The sequence below is a fragment of the Armigeres subalbatus genome, chromosome 2, assembly GCF_024139115.2.
Source record: "Armigeres subalbatus isolate Guangzhou_Male chromosome 2, GZ_Asu_2, whole genome shotgun sequence".
Lineage (NCBI taxonomy): Eukaryota > Metazoa > Arthropoda > Insecta > Diptera > Culicidae > Armigeres > Armigeres subalbatus.
In genome coordinates, this window is record NC_085140.1 from 432,476,929 (window position 1) to 432,496,665 (window position 19,737).

The 19,737-nt window shown below is 38.8% G+C and overlaps 1 protein-coding gene across 1 annotated transcript in view; it reads left to right on the forward strand.

The window, feature by feature from the left end:
• LOC134213578 (facilitated trehalose transporter Tret1-like) overlaps positions 1–19,737 on the forward strand; it is a 444,771-nt gene that overhangs the window by 185,464 nt on the left and 239,570 nt on the right. The gene's annotated exons all lie outside the window — the stretch shown is intronic.

Here is a 19,737-nt window from a genome sequence, read left to right on the forward strand (position 1 = left end):
CTTGATGATGGCGACGACCGGTGCTCGTGCATTGTTCGATCGATTTTCGTCGCGTGTCCTTGCACCCCGAGCGCCATTTACCTACGCCACAGCTTTCAAGCTGATATCTCGAAGCAGGATGTGATCTGCTGATGGTGGTAGCTAACAGACCTTTGCACCTCTTTATGCGCCTAGTGGCATGAGGATTATCAATGACGTCCGATGTAATGCACAGTGTTTCGTAAGAAGTAGTTATATTTTTTCTTTAAAATAAAAATAATCTGCAATAGCTCTACTTAAACCTTTTGTCTGTCCTCTGGGGTCAATATGACCCCAGGCCACTTTGATAGGGTACCATTTTTTAAAGTTTTAAACCGATTTTCCTAATTTTTGGTAAAACTTGCCGAGATCTGTCCCAAATTTAAATTCGCAAATTCGCTCGAAAAATCCTGAAAATTAGCGCTACAGTGAACTTTTATCAAAAAAAAACTTACGTTGTCTGTGCTCTGGGGTCATATTGACCCCAAAATTCAACATATTCCGATATATGGAATTTTCCAAATTGTAAATATTCTTACCGCACATTTTTGAAATTTGTTGAGATGATGTCTTTAGCAAAGTTCATCTGGTGGGATGATGAAACCCCGATCTATCCTTCTGATTGACTCCCCTACCTAACTAACAAAACTTCCTTCCCGTGAACCAATGATTTCATTTTATTGAACTTTAGTAGTATACCCGTGTCCTTTGTTTAGTGCATGGCGTTCCAAGCCATAGCAATGGCGAAGAAATAAAGCAGTCGTTTTTTATTCAGGTATTTCTCCAGCTTGAGCTTCACATCAAGTTGGAGAAATACCTGAATGAAAAACGATTAGATTAAGGTACCTCTCTTTATACCCTTAATCAATTTCAGCTTGTCTTGTCTTGTCTTAGCACATGCACAGCCAGTATTGAAAAGCATCCTGGTAATGTCGGTTGTATTTCCGAGCATCTTCTTGTCTGCATTAATACTTGCAGCATATTATAAATAGACACAAGTATTAAAACGGCCAGGCCCACCGTGCAGGCTTGAATTCGGGAGATAATTCATATCTCCTCGATAATCAGATTATTTAGTAATAATTGAGAAAAGGATTAACGAAGCGTTATGAAACCATGAAAAGAAGAAACGGGGAAAGCTGTACCAACCCGAGCAAAGCTTGAGAGCAAATCGATAACTAATTTTGTTCTTGTGAAATCGCCTAATTTTGATAACTCAGGTTGATATCATTTTGGTCGTTTTAACGGTTAAAAGATCAAAATCTACAGCAGAAAAATCTTACTGTGACATCAAATCTTGCTATCGATGAGAGCAAATCGAAAACTGATTTTGATATTGGTTCCAATAACAAAATAAGTACACAGTTTGATGTCAGATCATACAATTTAGAAATCAACAGCAAAATGAGATCAAAATATGTAATCAGTCATGATGATTCATATTTGAAAACAAATTATGATTTCAATTTGATATCTATATCAAAATATGTTCTCTATATGCTGTCTTTATGTTTTCAGACTTTGCTCGGGAACCGTTTCACATGCAGGGGGAAGATGATTGACGAATCGTTGGGAGTGACTTAGCTAAGAAGATTAATGTACCTCCTTGGGTCCTCGACATCTTGGGATGGGACACTGTTTTTAGTCTAGCTTGGGTACCGTACACAAATAACGTTACATTGTAGAAGAGGTAGGGAGTCAGATCAAGCGTTACAGTAACTTGTAACTGGTACCTTATGTAAGCCTAGGTTCAACCGCCATTGCTCGCTCTCTGGAAAGAGAAAAAAATCAAAGCGAAAAATGCAAAAGAAACAGGCACTCAAGACGATGAAAACATATCACATTCCAATAATTTCGTAATTTTTATCACAAACTCAAAAACAAAAAAAACGTACAGAAATTTCAGACTAACGCTAAATGTATGAAGCTCTCACATTTTCGTACACCCAACCAGCGGTTGTTAGATTTTCTAACAGTTCTGTATAAGAATCTACCAAAATCTGTATAAGAACTGAGCATATGCAAAATTGTTAGATTCTTATACAAAAATTGTAAAAAAGGCATACAAAATTGCTAGATTCTTATACAATATGTGTATAAGAATCTAACAATTTCGCATATGCCCTGCTCTTATACAGGTTTTGGTAGATTCTTATACAAAATTGTTAGAAAATCTAACAACCGCCGGTTGGGTGTATGCATTAGCATTAGCATTGATACGGTATAATTCGTAGATTGGAAATTAGGCCGACGGAGGTCCTTCGTAGCTTAGTTGGTTAAAGCACCAGTCTAGCGTACTGTAGGGTCAAGGGTTCGAGTCCCATCGAAAGGAAAGTGGTTACCTCCAATACATTTTCCAAATCAATATCTTCCACATAACGTACATATTCACATATGAGTTTTCATAACATTGTAAACTAGTGATACTCATGTTTTACTTTTGAGATCCTTGTCTAGAATGCTATCAGAAATCAAGAAGGGGAGTGGTCCTTGATTTCAGGCTTAGAGAAAAATAACAAAAGCATGAGGATTACTACTCCTGGCCACGCCCATCTTCACCGTAACAAGGGAGAGGAGGAAGGAAGTGTTGATGTGGTACTTACTTAACGAGACTGGTAGAGACTAACGATGTGGGACTTACCTAACTAGACGATGTGGTACTTACTTAACTTAACGAGGCCACCGACTTAGCGATACCTTATAAGTACCACGGGGTTGGATATGAGGAAGGCATTCGTTGGGTCAGAATTTGCCTGTAGCTGGCAACGTAACCGTGGTAGATCTTACCCCGTAACACATCACGTAAAGGTGAAGCTGTCACATTTTTGTATGATTCATAAACGAATATATTTTTTCATATCATTGTAAACTAGTGATAGTGGGGTAAATATGAATGGCAATATGTTGATAAGTATTGAGGAAGGATCATCTTGAAATAATTTTACAATCGACCTTTCCCGTCAAAAATTGTATCTCGTTTTATTGTCTCAGTCGGTTCTTTGGCTTATTTAAGGATATTATTACAAACTTAGAGTCAAGAAAACGCATAAAATGAATAAATGAATGGAAAATAAAGTTATACACAATTAATTCTGGAAAATTATTTAATGTAATATTTAGGGGAGGAGGTTCGGTTGTGGGCACCCCTACGTATCTTTTGACAGATAACAGATCCTGTCATTCTGACAACCGTTATTAGTTTACTATTGTAACATGATGTTTTGTACTCAATATCAAACCGGATGGGGATCTCTACTTTGAACTTGGGACATATCATTTTTATTACAAAAAAAAAAAAAAACAACACAAAAGTTTTTTTGGCCTTTTTTAAAGTGTCATAAATTAAAATGTGAGTTCCAATGCATATTTATACAGTAAATTTGATCTATGTTGAGGCTCAACGACGATTGCCATTTAAATTCCAGCGCGATTTTTTTTTCTTCATTTTCCAAAATGGCTGCGAAATTTGGCTGTGGGCACCTTTATTGGTTCGGTTATGGGCACCCTTATTTTATTGACAAATCATTCAATATCGTTTTAGTTGTCCCCTAACTTATTTCAAATGACGTTTTCATGCAGTTTTTATAATTATTTAGACATAATTGATAGAAATAATGTGTTCAATCAATATTTTTGTTCTTTGGGTATGTCTAGTTATATCCACACTTTTTGGAATAAATCGTTGACTGATTTGCTTGTAAAAAATTGCATTCGACAGGGAATCCTATCCCATCGTTTCCTATTGAAAATTGGTCAGATCGGACTATGGGATCAAAATTTATGGCCAAAATATATTTTTTTGTAATGAACGAGAAAAGCACTATGATTTATCAGGATTTACTGCGTAATAACTGCTCGGAGGTCAACTGAATCAAGAAGCCGAATAGTAGCTCCCAGTTGGTCTTTGAGTTTCCAATCGTGGAAAAGGGAGTAACACGACTCATCGGCCGCATCGTCGCTGAACCCTCTCGACTGGCTTTCAGAGGACATCACAATACTAGAATACACCATCCTCAAAAATGTCAGATATAAGGGAGAAATAAGCAGAATCGGAAGTGGCGCGAAACCAAACGCATGTATATTTATTTGCAACGTTCGGTTTCCTCTCGCGATGGAAGTGTACGTGTCTTATTTTTCAATGGCGTCGGTGGCAAAGTGAGAGGAACTTCAAGAATTAGTTACACACAGTCCTTTTCAGGACTTAAACTATTTATCCAAGAAGAGTCTTGACCGTTGGGAAAAATGTTCACACAGACTATCCGACTATCCGACTTAAGTTTTCGCTTAAACGACTGAAAAAATCCTTTGTTTTCAATAATGCGCCTTTTCAAACGAGATTTATTTGCATTGCACAACATTATTTGCATTTGCACAACATTATTTGGTTTTGTATCTGTTAGTCATTGGAAATGAAATTGATTTTTTCCGGGCCACCATTTTATACAAAAGAAGGTCAATCCGAGGTAAATTTTCTTCAAAGTGCAAAACTTAATTGTTTGCCGACGACAGAAAGTTGTCCTTCTATAGCGGAATCACAAGTGCGTCGGAGGGAGATGAAATAATAAATTTGTTCGGATGGATGAAATCACAAACAGCAACCACGGCGCACGGTGCCCCCAGACGCGAATATTATCGCACTTTCATGAACCTCCGTGGTTTTCTCAGGAAAAGAAAGCTTAGAGCACCAGGAAAAGGATACGTGGTGTTTTAAAATCTTTCATCGGTGAAATTTTGAATACGCCTTATTTTAAAATTGTATGGTTTTTCCCATATACAAACAAGTTAGCTGCAATATAGTGATTTCCTTTTCAATAATAATTCAATCAAGTATGAAATGCCAGTAGCAATACGAAATCTTCCAAATAAATGAATGTTATTCGACAGTCGGGTAATGTGTCCAGCCCACGTAGGTCGGTCATACATTAAGATTGGTCGAGCTATGAATCTGATGGAACAACAGTGCTGAACGCGTAGGTTTTTGCTCTAAATTACACAGTTGACTCTCCAGATTACACAATCTAATGTTTTCAAGGGAATAACATATACGTCAAGACATGTTATAATATTTAGAAAGTGATATGTTCCCAATAGTCATGAACATCGATCACGGAAAGCGTTTGTTTGCGTTCTGTGCTTGGAAAGGTAATCCTAATAAAAGATGTATGGAAATGCCAATTCACTATTGCATTATCACGATAAATTGAACGATTTTTTTTTGATAATAGGTATTTTAAGAAAAGTGTCACATTTAAACATAATAAATCAACACAAGCATAGAATATTCGCTTTCCTAATGCATCAGTAATTGTCTGGGCACATAGATGTAAAATTGTAAGATTATAATAAAAACAAATCACTGGTCACATAAACCTACAACGACAGATAATTCAACCAAAAACTTGAGTTCAAAATACTTACTAATGTGAACATCACAACAAAATTTACACAAAATCTGGGTAGTTTTCTCTTTCTTTCTCATGATTGTTGATAAAACAAGAGCAAGATGCAAGCACCTCACCGGGGTAGTTCGGCCCTACAACCCAAATGTTGAGTATATTTAATATTCTCAATTTTGTGTGCATCGAAGTTCACCTTGTGTAAATTGAACTTAGCTTTCGGTATTTTTTAGATTATTGGCCCAAAGTACGGTTTTGACTTAAGACATCTTACTTTCGGGTAGCTCTGTTTAGCAAAAGATTCAACACCTATGTAATCTTTACACGGTTAGCTTAGCAAGTTATTCCATCTAAATCACTTGATTTTTAAAACATGGCACTCACTTAAATAAGTAGATCCTTACTCTCCCAAAATTGGTAAATTTTCCAGCAGAGGGAAAGAGATAGCAAACAAAAGTACCTATTAATGAGTAAATGAGTTTCTCCGTGTATTGAAATTAGCCATATTGCAAAAATAAAATAATTTGGATGGAAAGCAGCTGAGTAATAAACGGGGCCCTCCTTAGCCGTGCGGTAAGATGCACGGCTACAAAGCAAGACCATGATGAGGGTGGCTGGGTTCAATTCCCGATGCCGGTATTGGCATTTTTGAGTTTGGAAATTATCTCGACTGCCCTGGGCATAAAAGTATCATTGTGTGTTAGCCTTATGATATACGAATGCAAAAATGGTAACCTGGCTTAGAAACCTCGCAGTTAATAACTGTGGAAGTGCTTAATGAACACTAAGCTACTAGGCGGCTCTGTCCCAGTGTGGGGATGTAATGCCAATAAGAAGAAGAAGAAGAAGAAGAAGAAGAACATGTTTCCTGAAGGAAAAAAGTGCGATGAATCGATTGCGCGAGGTTTCGTGCTGGGCAGACTACTTTAAAGTGCCCATTTTGCCCCAATTCCCGTAAAAATCAAAATATTTCTACTATGCCTCAGGCTAACGCTGATATTTTTTCAATAAATATATGTTTCCTGAAGGGAAAAAGTGCTATGAATCATTTGCGTGGGGCTTCGTGATAAGCAGACCCTTTCAAAGTGAGCATTTTGCCCCAATTCCCCTAAAATTACAATACTTCTGCTATGCCTCGAGCTGACGCTGATTTTTTTTCAATAAGTGTATGTTTCCTGAAGGGAAAAAATGCGATGAATCAATTTCGCGGGGTTTCGTGCTGGGCAGGCCACTTTAAAGTGACCATTTTGCCCCAATTCCCCTAATATCACAATATTTCTGCTATGCCTCGAGCTGACGCTGATTTTTCTTCAAAAAGTATATGTTTGCGATATGGAAAAGGATGATATGAATGAATCCCTTTTTTTCAAACACTTCATTGAAGTATTTATTTTAAACTAGAATTAAAGTTAATCACTTTGATTCCTTCTTTCAATTGATATATTTTCTTGGTTTATGACAAGGGAAGATATGATTCCTTTTTTCAAGGAATGCCTTTGTCCGGCAGAAGACATGAGTGGATATGATTTTTTCATTCGATTCAGTCATTCGCTCGGTTTAAGCCAAGGGAATATATGATCCCTTCTTTGAGAGATGCATTTACCAGGGGGAAGGCAAAAGAGGATATGATTATTTTTTTCAATTCACATTTTCTCGATTTAAGACAAGAGGAGATATGATCTCTTCTTCCGAAGAATGCATTTGCCCGGCTGATGCGTCATGACGGTAAAGTAGGATATGAAACATGCATTTATATATTTATTAATGAAATATCAGCGTCACCTCGAGGCATAGTAGAAATATTGTGATTTTTGGGGGAATTGGGGCAAAATGGGCACTTTAAAGTGGTCTATCCAGCACAACATCCCACGCAAACGATTCATCGCACTTTTTCCTTTCAGGAAACATATATTTATTGAAGAAATATCAGCGTCAGCTCGAGGCATAGCAGAAACATTGTAAATTTGGGGGAATTGAGGCAAAATGGTGACTTTAAAGTGGTCTGCCCAGCATGAAACCCCGCGCAATCGATTCATCGCACTTTTTCCCTTCAGGAAACATATATTTATTGAAGAAATATCAGCTCAGCTCGAGGCATTATAGAAATGTTGTGATTTTAGGGGAATCAGGGCAAAATCTATATATATAAAACTCAATGTTTGTATGTTTGTATGTATGTTCCAGCATAACTTCTGAACCCATTGACCGATTTCAACCGAATTTGGAACTCACATTATTTATCTTAAGGAGACGACCGGGGGTTGGGGATGCTCTTTGGAAAAGAGGGGGGGGGGGGTATGGGGGGAGGGGTATTGCTTAGTTATTGATCAACTCAGTGTACCTTTTGAACCCCTTGGCCGATTTCAACCATATTTGGAACACATATTCTTCAACTTAAGGAGACGATGATAGGGGGGTTAGGGATGCTTTTTGTCAAAAGGGGGAGGGTGTGGGGGGAAGGGTATTGCTTAGTTATCGATCAACTCAGTGTACCTTCTAAACCTCTTGGCCGATTTCAACCAAATTTGAAACACACATTCTTTCTCTTTAGGAGATGACGATAGGAGGCTTAGGGATGCTTTTTGAAAAAGAGGGAGGGTGTAGGGGAAGGGGTATTGCTTAGTTATTGATCAACTCAGTGTACCTTTTGAACCCCTTGGCTGATTTCAACTTAATTTGGAACACACATTCTTTATCTTAAGGAGACGATGATAGGGGGGTTAAAGATGTATTTTGGTAAAAGGGGGAGGGTGGTGCGGGGAGGGGTATTGCTTAGTTATTTATCAACTCAGTGTACCTTCTGAACCCCTTGGCCGATTTCAACCAAATTTGGAACACACATTCTTTATCTTTAGGAGACGACGATAGAGTAGTTAAGCATACTCTTTGGAAAAGGGGGAGGGTGGTGAGGGATGGGTATTGCATAGTTATTGATCAACTCAGTGTAGCTTTTGAACCCCTTGGCCGTTTTCAACCAAGTTTGGAACACACATTTTTGATATTAAGGAGACAATGATAGTTAGGTTAGGGATGCTCTTTAAAAAAGGGAGGGTATGGGGGGAGGAGTATTGCTCAGCAATCGATCAACTCAATGAACCCATTTACCGATGTCCACCAAATTTGGAACCCGTATTCTCTGATTAAGGAAGACTATATCAGACTGGGTAGGAGTGTCATAGCTGAATAAGAGAGAGGATATTTATTAAACGAACATTTTAGTATACCTTTTTATCGCATGGGTCAATTCAAACCAAATTTGTAAACACGTATTCTCTACCCAAAGAAAACTATTATATAGAGGCTGGGAGGGACTTTGGACTTTGCTTAGAAAACGACTTAAATTAAAATCCATCTTATTTAGTTCATTCGAGGTTTTTTTGACATTGTACAATGCTCCGAAAACAAATTTCCCGAATTCCTCAAAAATAGCAAGTCCTTGATAATAACATTTTCCCGATAATAACATTTCCCCAAAAATGACGAAAATGATATTTTCCAAAAGTGATTCTTACCGATGCACATATCCCAGAATATGACATTTCCCTGAAAATGACATATCCCTGAATGAAGCAGTCCATTAACATAACACTATTTGGCCTAAGGTCATTCGACATGAATTATGAATAGCATCAGAAAAATCTTTCATAGAAAGCATGCATTTGCTGGGTATAAAGCAATGAAAATTGTTACCCTTCATCGGAATCATGGTTTGCCCATTGAAAAGCAATGATTAATGTTTTTCCTTCTGGATGGTGGATGTGATTGCTTCTTTAAAAGTTGGCATTTGCCCGGAATAAGGCAATGGTGGGTGTGATCCCTTCTTTAAAAATATAAATAATGAATGAATAAAGCATCGGTGGATGTTTTTCCTTTTTTAGCAATTGACGTTTGCCCGGAATAAGGCTATTCAAAACAACGATCCCTTCTTCAAGATCAGTCAATGTTTCCAAAAGCCTTTTTTTAATCAAATCTTGAAGTATCAATAAGTTAACACAATTACCCTGTTGACCAATTGGTTTTATCTTTTTCTGATGGTGAAAAAAGCTGAAAATCAAACTGGCCATTCCGAGCAAGGCCGGGTACATAAAGCTAGTGGTAACTTTAAAGTAGACTGTCCAGCACGAAACCCTGCGCAATCGATTCGTTGCACTTTTTCTCTTAAAAAAACTCATAATTATTTAAGAAATATCAGCGTCAGCTCGTTGCATAACAGAAATATTGTGATATCAGGGGAATTGGCGCAAAATGATGACTTCAAAGTGGTCTGACCAGCATGAAACCACGCGCAATCGATTCATCGCGCTTTTATCTTCATGAAACCTATAATTATTGAAAAAATATCAGCGTCAGCTCGAGGCATAGCAAAAAATTTTGTTATTTCAGGAGAAATGGGATAAAATGGTCACTTTAAAAGGGTCTGCCCATCACAAAACCCTACGCAAACGATTCATCGCACTTTTTCCCTTCAGGTCCCTTCAGGAAACATATATTTATTGAAGAAATATCAGCGTTTGCCTGAAGCATAGTAGAAATATTGTGATTTTTAGGGGAATTGGGGCAAAATGGACACTTTTAAGTAGTCTGCCCAGCACGAAACCCCGCGCAATCGATTCATCGCACTTTTTTCTTAGGAAACATGTACTTTCTGGAAATTTTGCAGCGTCAGCTGGAGTAATTGAATTTCGAGCCTGTCATAAGACGAGTTTAAACAATCCCATTGAATTCCACCACTTAATTGTATCCTGACAGATACGTATTTCGACCTCAACAGTAAGGCCGTCTTCAGTGTCTTGTACTTGACTCGACTTGAAGAAAATGATCGCAGCTTACACTATTTATACTATGCGTAGGTATAATAATTTATCTAGGTACTTATCTTACTACGGTGCTTATTTCTACTCGCTTGATGCGCTTAATGCTTAGGTATAAACTTGAAGAGCCAGGAGCTACCATTTCCTTGATCTTTATTCAACAACCGCGTTTGTACCTGTCGGTAGATTTCCAAGCTCTCAGCAACATCAAGTTTCCACGGAGAAGAGACACTTCTTAAAATTTTAATGTTTGATGTCGTAATTGAATGATTTTCCTGATATACATGTTCAGCTACCTTAGACCTAAACTCATAATTTAATCCCTTATCAGTTTCCCTCTTAGCCTTACTTACTTCTGCAATATGTTCTTTGAACCTTACATCTAACGATCTTTTGTTTGACCTACATATACTTTATCACACTGTGAACAATTAATTTGATAAACCCCGGCCTTATTTAACATTTCTACTCTATCCTTTGTGGAGCCCAACAGTGTCTTCAGTTGATTGCTTCTGCTGGAGAATACTAAATCGATGCCGAATTTCCTCAGTCGATGGCGTAGCTGGTGGGTGATGTGTCGATCATAGGGGACTGATACCCTCTTCAGCGGTTCATCGATCGGTGTTAGTGTTGTCAGTTCGTTTTTCCGTAGGTTCCTCTGCTTCTTGTTGATGATTGCTTGTATTGTTCTTTCCTTGTATCCATTGATCCTCGCTGTTTTCAAGATGTGTTGTAGCTCCTTCGTTTTTCCTTCTTCGCTCAGGGGAATCGTCTGCATCCTGTGGATCATGTGATGAAAAGCTGCCATTTTGTGCTGATACGAATGATTTGATGTGTATGGGATGACTCTCATGGTGTTGGTGGGCTTCCTGTAGATTTCGAAGTCTAATGTTGCATTTGTTCCCTTGATAACCAGTAGATCCAAGAAAGGTAATTTACCTTCCTTTTCCTCCTCGTGGGTGAATTTGATGTCCTTATGCACGTTGTTTATCGCTTCCAAAATCCTGGGTAGATCTTTCCGGTTGATGATGCTGAAAATGTCGTCCACGTATTTTTAGTGAGTTTAGGTCTAAGGTAGCTGAACATGTATATCAGGAAAATCATTCAATTACGACATCAAACATTAAAATTTTAAGAAGTGTCTCTTCTCCGTGGAAACTTGATGTTGCTGAGAGCTTGGAAATCTACCGACAGGTACAAACGCGGTTGTTGAATAAAGATCAAGGAAATGGTAGCTCCTGGCTCTTCAAGTTTATACCTAAGCATTAAGCGCATCAAGCGAGTAGAAATAAGCACCGTAGTAAGATAAGTACCTAGATAAATTATTATACCTACGCATAGTATAAATAGTGTAAGCTGCGATCATTTTCTTCAAGTCGAGTCAAGTACAAGACACTGAAGACGGCCTTACTGTTGAGGTCGAAATACGTATCTGTCAGGATACAATTAAGTGGTGGAATTCAATGGGATTGTTTAAACTCGTCTTATGACAGGTGAAAGCATTCCACTAAAAAGCTCAAAATAATTTTCTTATGAATTTCGAGCCTTTTGTCTTTTAAAATCCCCAGTGTGCAGTGCTGCTGTTTCCGCTCCGCTGCTTCCACTCTGAGTGAAATCTTGTTCGAACTGAGGATTAGATCCAAACACGCAAGTTGCTTGATTCTGACGTCTGTGCTTGCGATGCATGCACGGGATTGGTTGTTTTACTATTTCTAAATTGTTTGCCACTTCTCAATAATCAACAAACAATACAATGAACCGTTTACTTATCCTTGATCGAATGGTCCGGACATATTGGAAATCCATCGAGAAACGGCTGAGATATGAACGTTCAAAGTCTATCATATTTTCGTCACGATCTCCGATTTTGGCAATCGCAAAGTGAACCCCAATATAGAAAAGGCAGATGTAATCATGCGTCAAAAAAATCTTAAGAAACGAACGCAATATAACAATTGCCACGACGATTCACGCCACCGCTGTCGGCCAAAATGGCTTTCGGCGTGACGTCGAAAACACCGCTGCCACCTATCAAAATTATGACCGCCGACTAGTTTCGGACCAGCGCACACCACTAGTCAAATGGACCTTTCTGCCAAACGACCATTTCGGCCAAACGGCATTTTCAGGGGCGTGAGCTATTCGGCCAAATAACCGTATATCCCTTCTTTCGGTCGTATGTCGCTTTCAGCCAAACGACATTTTCGCCCTAATAGTCATTTCGGCCAAACGTTCGTATGTTTTTGTTAAAATTCCAAATAGTTTTCCGAGAAATTTAAAATTTTCACGAGGAAGTTCTGAAAAATTTTAATGGATTTTCTGGAAAATTCCTCTTGGGAATTCCGAAGTCATTGATGTTTTCAAAAATCTAAAAAAAATCCAAGGACTGTCATATGGAACTTCCAAAAAACATTTCCTTCTGAACAATTTCCCGTTAAAATCCAAAGAATTTCTTGGTAAAATCCACATTTCGAACAATTTTTGCGAAAGCTCCAATGAATCTTCGTTGAATTTCTGTGGATATTTTCTTGGAAATTCCGGAGAATGTTCCGTTAATTATTACCCATGGAAATTCCAAACATTTTTATTTGAAAGTTCCAATCAATTCTTCTTGGAAATTCGGTAAAATTTTCTTTGAAAATTCCGAACACTTTTTTTGGAACTCTAAAGTAATTTCCGTGGAAGTATCTAAAACATTCTCGTGGAAGTTCTTGAAAATTCTGGAATATTTTTTTGTTTTTGTTGCATGTTTTGGGAAAATTTAGAAGAATCTGTCTTGAAATCAGCCCGAAAAAATCCAGAAAAAAAAATCTTTGGGAAACGGAGATCGCAGTGTGCCGTGCGCGAATACTTTTGCATTTTTTAAAAAGTTTCGGCTGGTGGTGAGTCGGTTTGCGCCACCCGGTGTTGAAAATTTTTGGTGTTCTAACTAGCTTTATTCGTGAGTGTTTCATTTTTCCCGTTCTTATGAGCCAGTCAAAAAATGGACATTTTAACGTTGTGCTATATTTTGGGTTGTGTGTTATGTTTTTCAGCAGTGAGGATCTACCATTCAGATGTAGAAGGACAAACTCCGGTGGGATCTTTCCTTTTAAATACTTACGTTTATATGAAGTTTATATGCATTTTTTGCGAATTCTCGAACAATTGATTCATATATTCGCATTAATTGAATCCGATCCATCTTGAGTTCACACTCAAGATTAAATAATGCCTAACCAAAATTTTATTGATAATGTGATAGCCTTTTTTCGTGTTTGCTTCTTTTTATCCTTCCAGAGGGCGAGTAATGGTGCTTGAACCTAGGCTTATATGTACACTAATGGACAAAAATATTCGTCTTGTTTTCATAGTAATCTATATGAATTCGAACGAATACTTTTGTACATCAATGTATAAGCTAGGGCACTAGACTAAAAACTGTGTCCCCCCATCCCAAGACGTTGAAGACCCAATAATTGTACATTAATCTTCTCAGCTACCAACGATCATTCAATATATTGTAAACAAAGCGGTTGGTACAAGATGTCCCCGTTCTACGGCTTAAATGTGGAATCAAATTAAGTATTGAGCTTCAAACATTACAATTGACAAGAAAAAATAAGCAAACACCTAGTCAATTCTATAATTTTCCAGGATTCTTCCAAGTGATGGCTGTGTATGTGTAGACTACACTAGACTAGAATTTTTTTTTTAGGAAACGATAATAAAAAATAAATGGTTTGACAAACGTCGTCGCAGACGGCTTTCGGACCGGTGTACATCTCTAAGGGTCTAAGGGAAAAAACAATGATTTTTCAATAATTCCGAAACGCAGTGTTTGATCGAGCCAATCTTCAATAGCAAACAATGGACATTTTAACGTTGTGCTATATCTTGGGTTGTGTGTTATGTTTTTAAGCAGTCTAGTGAGGATCTACCATTCAGATGAAGAAGGACAAACTCCGGTGGGAGCTTTCCTTTTAAATACTTACGTTTATATGAAGTTTATATGCATTTTTGCGAATTCTCGAACAATTGGTTCATATATTCACATTAATTAAATCCGATCCATCTTGAGTTCACACTCAAGATTGTAAATAAGGCCTAGCCAAAATTGTATTGATAATGTGATAGCCTTTTTTCGTGTTTGCTTCTCTTTATCTTTCCAAGTATTAGTGCTTGAACCTAAGCTAATATGTACACTAATGGACAAATAAATTCGTCTTGTTTTCATAGTATAATCTATAAGAATTCGAACGAATACTTTTGTACATCAATGTATAAGGTGGGGCACTAGACTAAAAACTGTGTCCCCCCATCCCAAGACGTTGAAGACCCAATAATTGTACACTAATCTTCTTAGCTTCCAACGATCATTCAATATATTGTAAACAAAGCGGTTGGTACAAGATGTCCCCGTTCTACGGCTTAAATGTGGAATCAATTTTAATTTTTCGAAAAGAATTTTTGACGAGCATAAAAGTAATATTCGGTCGTAAATTTGAGTCTTATGAATCATTGTACGACGGCATCCTCTCAACTTGTACATTTCAAGATGAATTACATTTCAACCAGTGCGCGCACTTCCTCCCCTAGAACTAAGCGAGCTTCCCTTCGCAGCCCAAGTAAGGACACGACGTTGATCGGGTTTTGCTTAATTTATGCACTTTCGAACCCCATCTCTGGCTGACTGGGTTCCGGCACACTTTGCCAACGACTCCAAATGGTAATGAGCGTTGCGGATCTTCCACTTTGCTTACCGATGATGGGGTCGGTTCAAGAAGAATGAAAGGGAGAACAAGTCGCGATTTCAATCGCGTCTGGGAGATTATGTGCCTTTGCCCCTCTGGACTTGATCCCCACGTTGGCTGTTGCACGACCGAAGAAGATAAATTAGCACGCTGTGGCGATGCTAATGAAAATGAAATCAATATTTTACCCGGCAACGCAGCGCGCGCAAGTAGGACCGTGCACTGCTGTGTTCATACTTCATTTTTCTTCGCAGTTGAGCGAGCGATTGCGCTTGAATGATGGTTTCAATTTGTTTGTTCAAGCTCGTTTGTTTTTCGCTTCACGAGTTCTACTTGTTTTATGGAAGAGAGAAATTCAACAATGAAAATGGAACTAAAAAACCGACCTTGGACTTTTTAGAAGAAAAACAGACATCAGATTGCCTAGTCGGTAAAGGCACAGTATTTACCAAGTCGAACGTGGCGCATTCGATTCCCGTTTCGGTCCAGCGGATCTTCTGGGTTAGAAAATGTATATATTAACATAACAGAACTCATCTTATTTGCTGTGATGATTCAATACTTGATTAGAGTATTGAACATAAGTTATAATTTCTAAAGAAAATAATTAATTATTAAATTAATTAAAAGTTAATAAAAAATAATTAAGATATTCCTTCACCTGTCATAAGACTAGTTTAGTACTATTCCATTAAATTCCACAACGTGGTGGAATTAATTGGAATAGTACTTAAACTCGTCTTATGACAGGTTATATTTCTTGTTCGTTAATCCTATCACATTATATACTAGTTTGCAGCTAGGATGCAGGATTTAGTTTTCAGAATTTTAAATTTCCCTACTAGATTTGAATTGTCTCAGCTTTATGGCATCACGAAAATAAATTCCTGAAACCGTCATGGCAGATACTGTTCTTTACCGCGTGGTATCGTTGTTCGGTTAGAATAATAATGCGTAGCACGAGCATAGCGCACTCTCGATTAACGGACATAATATTCTGTGCACCCCTTTCGCGTGGTCACCAGCACAATCCTCATCAGCCATGCGAATACAGCCACAGCAGCCGTCATCGTTGCGTTGGCCGTTCACTGACCGTTTTTGCATATTGATGCGACGCGCTCACCACCGCGCGCTGATTGTGGGCAGATGTAAGTTTTGCAAACTCTCCCTTCCCATGGTTCCCTACTGGTGCCCATCGTCCATCGCTGAACGGATCACGGATTGTGTAGATAGCAAAACATAGAATTTTACTCTGCTGTTTTATAAGGGCCCAAGTCGAAAAAGGAAAACACGGCTCTCCTCTGATTTAAAAAATCTACTTTCAGTATTTTTTTTTTCATTCGATAGAAGACGCCAGATCTCGGTTATATTTTTCTAGGAAAGTCAATGTTTATGATTAGGATTTAGGTGCTTATGAGAAAGCAATGTTGAATTATTCATCTATAGAATCGTGTACCCAGTGGCGAATGTTCCCTATAAATCATGTTCTCGACGGTTTGAAATTATTGCAATCAGGACTCATCAGAATAAGTCTCTCCCTCTTCGGGTCGATTTTTAAGCCGTCGGAATTAGAGTTGCGTTTGTCTACCACTCGAGCGCCATCGAATCGTCGAGGACTAACCGACTGGCTGACCGTTGGTGGTTGTAAATGTAAATCAATTTCAGCAACGCCAGCCAGTCGGGCCGAATGATGTTCCTGGTCGGCGCGGTTGCTTGTTTTGTCGGTTGGGCTTTCTAGTGCCGCCGACGCCCCATCCCCCGCCACTCGCATCCGTGAAGGATTTATTAGACGTTTATGAATTTTAAAAGCCGAGCGAAATCGTGATAAACCTGTCAGTCGGTTGTCGTGCGGCTGCTGTCAAAATCTGCGACACCAGTTCCGTTCCCGATAGGTTGGTAGTCTCCGCCGTACAATGCAGAGACGAACGTCGACACACACTGCACCGGGCTCTTCCTGGACGGTGTGTGCCAGGGTTTTTAACAGACGGAACGCCCTGGCATGTCAGACTTTGGCAAGTTCCAGATTGCTCGCTCGGTGAAGTCAATCAGACGAAGGCTGTCCAATTTGCCGGGTGTCACAAAGATAATTAAATTTCACTTGGGAGTGAATGCGCACGTGGGCCGTAATTGAACCGTTTGTTTGAGGAGCTGCATTATGTGACAATTTGGGCGACAATGAGAATTTTACGAACACTAAATATTTCGAATTCTGAGCTATTAAGCCTGTTCCAGGTATGAAACTCTTTCGTTATCCTTTGTTCAAGCATTTTGAATTGCAAATATGATGTATTGTTTGAAAGTTTTTAACGGCAACTACGTCCTAGCACAGAATTTTGTCCATAACTATAGTTATTAGCGACAATTTGGGCGACAATGAGATTTTTACGAACACTAAATCTTCGTCAAAAAATCGCATATTGTTTATTCTGAGCTATTGAGCCTGTTCCAGGAATGGAACTCTTTCGTTATCCTTTGTTCAAGCATTTTGAACTGCAGATATGATGTATTGTTTGACCGTTTTTAACGGCAACTGCATCCGAGCATAGAATTTTGTCTATAACTACATAGTTTTACAGTGTAATCCTCATTTATTTGAGTGAAATTTCAAAAACTAAAGTATTTTCTGTTAAACTCAACTTAGACTTATTTGATTCATTTATAGTTTTTAAGTTCATCCGAATTGTCAAAAATGGAACCATGTAATGTTTCGTGTTTGGGAAAATGGGAAATTGGTCAAATCTTTCACAATATAATCTAAATTGTTTTGTTGGGTGTCCAGCAAGATGAATTCATGCAGCATGTGTGGACGTGTGATGTTATAAAATGCCTTCAATAAACCAATATTACCCATAATATCGTTTTATGAAGCGGTTTTCATTACAATAAACAAACTATATTCTGACTTTTTGCTTCACATAAAGATATCTAAAATGTTCCTTTTTTCTCATTCTAGGTACGTAAGTGTTATAAGTACTTTTTCTCTTTGATGGGACAGAAGAGACTCACAACTCAACACATGAAATTACCAGGTAAGAGAGAACGGTGCATAACGCACCCACGGGGCAAAATGGCATCACTCATATAATCTACTGTAGGACATTTATGAACGAATATAACATTAAGAAAAAAAAACAAACAACCATGTGGCACCATTTTTTTTCCATGCAATTGAGTTTTGCCCCAGGGTCATCTTTAAAACATTTTTTAATGCGTTGGAAAGTCATAAAAACCTTGTTGTTTTTAATAGAAGATCATTGTTAAATGTAACTGGTTTTGTAAAGCGTTTAAATGAATCGGTATTCTTGTTTATATAGGTAAAAACATCGAAAAAGCTTAAGGGGTGCATTTTGGACTATTCTCCCCTACATAAAGTGAACCGCAGAAGTCTAACAGTCTGCTTCTATATGTAACCTGTACGTATGTATATTGTCTTCAATTAAGCATCTTATGCAAAGCATCAAACACGAGTTGACGGCTAGTTAACCGTGCAGTTAATTCAACATTCCATATAGAGGTTTGCACCGGTCCGAAAGTCGTCGGCGGCGGCGTTTGTCATCATTTTGGTCGGCAGTGGCGGAGTTTGAGGCGTCACACCGAAAGCCATTTTAGCCAGTGCACTGCAGTGGTAGAGGCGGCAGCGTGAATCGGCGTAGCGATTTTTTTATTTCCTGTTGATTATTTAGACAAAGACAAAGAAGTTAGGTCGAAACGGTTAATAGGTCGAAAACGGTTTGTCATTTTTTCCAAAAGTGACATACGGCCGAACTGGTAATTTGGTTGAAAAAAACCCGTTAAGGTCGAATAGGCCATGTAGCCAAAAATCGGCATGTAGCCGAAATGGTCATTTGGTCTACGGTCGAAAATGTTATTCGCCGAACGGGTAATATGGCCAGAAACGTTGACTTACTTACTTTACTTATGGATCCTGTACACCTTCAGTGGTGCAAAGGGCCGACTTGAAAGATCTCCATCCTGAGCTTTGCCCAGCTATCGCTTTAACCTGTTGGCAGGTTAGACTTCAGTCGACTTCTTTTATTTCTTTATTGAGGATTCGCCGCCATGGGTCTGCCTCTGCTGCGATGTCCCTCCGGGTTCCAGTCTAATGCTTGTTTACAGATTTCGTTTCCGCCCCTACGTAGAGTGTGGCCGTCCTAGCCCCACTTCCTATCCCGAATTTCTGTTGCTATCGGCCTCTGGTGACAACGACGATGGAGCTCGTTGTTTGAGATCCAGTTGTGAGGCCACTAGGCCCGAATTATATACCGCAGGCATCTGTTGATTAACACCTGCAGCCGTTGAGTGTTATCCACTGATACACACCATGTTCCGCTAGCGTATAACAGCACAGCTTTTACGTTAGAGTTGAAAATTCGTACTTTGGTGCGTTCACTTATCTGCCTGTTTTTCCAGATGTTTCTTAAACTCGCAAAGGCAGCCCTTGCTTTCTTGATCCGTGCGCCTATGTCAACCCTGGAAGCTTTCAACATTCTCCACTGGTTGCCCGGCTACTGTGAAACTGGAAGGGGTCACCGTGTTTACATCCAACGATTTGGTTTTGTTAACGTTTATTACTAAGCCTACCGAAGAGGAGCGCTCGGCAAGGTCGTTGAGCTTACACTGCATATCAGAGCGCCGTTGAGCGAGAAGTGCAATGTCATCAGCCAATTCGAAGTCGTTTAGGTGCTCCATGGTTACAGGCTGCCATAACAGCCCGCGGTTTGGTTCATGGTCAATCGCACCTACCAGAATTTCGTCGATTACGATGAGGAACAGTAACGG